The sequence below is a fragment of the Charadrius vociferus genome, unplaced genomic scaffold, assembly GCF_000708025.1.
Source record: "Charadrius vociferus isolate BGI_N301 unplaced genomic scaffold, ASM70802v2 scaffold38, whole genome shotgun sequence".
In the NCBI taxonomy this organism is placed as follows: Eukaryota; Metazoa; Chordata; class Aves; order Charadriiformes; family Charadriidae; genus Charadrius; species Charadrius vociferus.
This window is the reverse complement of record NW_009650176.1, coordinates 5,279,136-5,281,184: the sequence shown is the minus strand read 5'-3', so window position 1 is coordinate 5,281,184 and position 2,049 is coordinate 5,279,136. Positions and strand designations below refer to the sequence as shown.

General features: G+C 45.1%; 1 protein-coding gene across 1 annotated transcript in view; it reads left to right on the top strand.

Moving 5' to 3' along the window:
- Positions 1-2,049, top strand: part of HMX3 (H6 family homeobox 3) — a gene marked incomplete at its 5' end in the record, with an annotated part of 4,135 nt that overhangs the window by 1,407 nt on the left and 679 nt on the right. The gene's annotated exons all lie outside the window — the stretch shown is intronic.

The window sequence follows — 2,049 nt, the reverse complement described above, 5'->3', positions numbered from 1 at the left end:
TAGTTTTATTTTTGTAAAAAAATAAAAGAAAAAAAAAGGATAATAATAAATAAATAAATAATAATAATAAAGAAAAAAAAAAAAGAGTGATCCCAGGCCACTCCTCGAGATTTGCCAAATGCTAACGGGAAGCTGAATTTCTGTTCCTTTCGGACCTCTCCTTCGGCCTCCAAATTGTTCAGGCTCCTGATCCTGTCGTGACTCAAACTTCATCGACCGCAGCTTTTCGTTTAAGCAGACCTCGGTGCCGATTTGCCTCTTTGCTTTCCCATATTTTGTATCTTTCGGTTTCTGTCATGGGACTTTATAACGAGCGAGAAATACAGCCTCAAAGTGAACGGTTAAACACACCCGCACGCTTTGAGTGACCCTTATTTATTATCGTTTACTTAGATATTTTTAATTCTTGTTTATAATTCTTGTTTTCCTAGTTGTTGGGTTGGTTTGTTTTGTTTTGTTGGTTTTTTTTTCCTTGTAAAGTTATTTCGGTATTTTGGGGAAAAAAATATCTGTACCCTTTTGCTTTCTTTTGTAATTATTATTATTATTATTGTACTTTTGAACTGTGCAATATTGTACGACGATTCTTAAAGCACTGCTTTTATTTGAATGGTGAGGAAAGGATTTTTAGCACTGTATAATTACGTTCCTTCATGTTGTACAAAATAAAATTAAAAAAAAAAAAAAGAACTAAAAGCGAAGGAAAATGAGAAGAGAGGCGCAGGGCATGGGAATAAGCATCAACCTGGCTTATGTGAGTAAATAAGGGAGATTCGGTGAGCTGGGCGCTTTAAGTGAAGGACAATCAACTTTAGGGTAATTTTAATTTATTTGATATGATGTACAGTTTTCTTCTAAAGTCCATCGAGTATGTGGATTTTAATAGGCAGAAATCAAGTGAGGAGTGGACACCTCTAGTCTCTCTCTGTCTTAGTGTCTGCTCACCTGTTGTCTGACAATTGTTTGCTGTCTTCCCAAGGGTTTGGGTTGGTTTCTTGATTTTATTTTAATTCCCGCCCCCCCGCTCCTTTTCGGTTGTACTCTCTGCCCTCTCGCTTTCTGTTAGGGATCGGTCCTATTTTTAAAACAGCCTATATTGTTATAAACTTAATGTTGTGGTGGAAAAAAAAAATCAATAAAACCCGTTCCTTATCATTTTTTAAAGTGTGGCTTCGGAGAAAAAAAAAAACCAACAACATAAAAACAAACAGACAAACAAAAAACCAAATAAAACAAGGGTTGTTTGGGATCGGTGCCGCCTGCTCGGCCGGGGGGGCGGCGGGGTCCACGGGAGCGGGTGTCCGGGGGTCCACTCCGACGGGGAGCGGATCGACGGGGTGGGGGGCGTGAGGGGGCTTTTCCCCATCCCCCCCGCGGTTGGGTAACCCCGAGCGAGGGGTCCCAGACCCCTAGGGAACCCCTTCGGGCCGGGCGGGGAGGGGATCATGGGGGGTGTCCCCTGTGTCCCTTCCCACCGCGGGGCTTCCCCTCAACTTCTGGCCGCCCCTTCCTCAACCCCCGGTGGCTGCTTCGCCTCCCGGCGGGGCTCGGTGCTGCCCTTCCCCTTCTCCTCCTTCTCCGGGGGAGGGGCGGTTGCCCAAAGGCACCCCAGGATACCGTGTCCCCCCCCCCGCGCCCTCGCCCTCTGCCCACGGCCGAAGCCGCCACTCGTGTTAATACACCCGACAGAGTTATTTCGAGATAGGATCGCTCTCCGCTTCCCGAAGATTGGCCCGAATCGACGTGTTTATTGCGCCGAGGGCAGGATTTCGGGCCAAAAAAATTAAAATAAAACGCAGCGTTGCGAAAAGATAATCCCGCGTTTTCTTTTCGTTTGGGATAAAAACCCTGGCAATGGGTCGTAAATGAAAAATAAACAGAGTTTCGGAGTCAAAATACGCCGCTCGCTGTGTCGCCTACAAACAGAGTGATGCCTTTTGTGTTTGCAGTACTAACTTTGGGACAAGTCGCTTGCAGCTCATTAAAAATATTGTTGTAATAGCAAATACGTCTTTACAGCGCGGTAGCACGATGTTATCAAACGGCAAA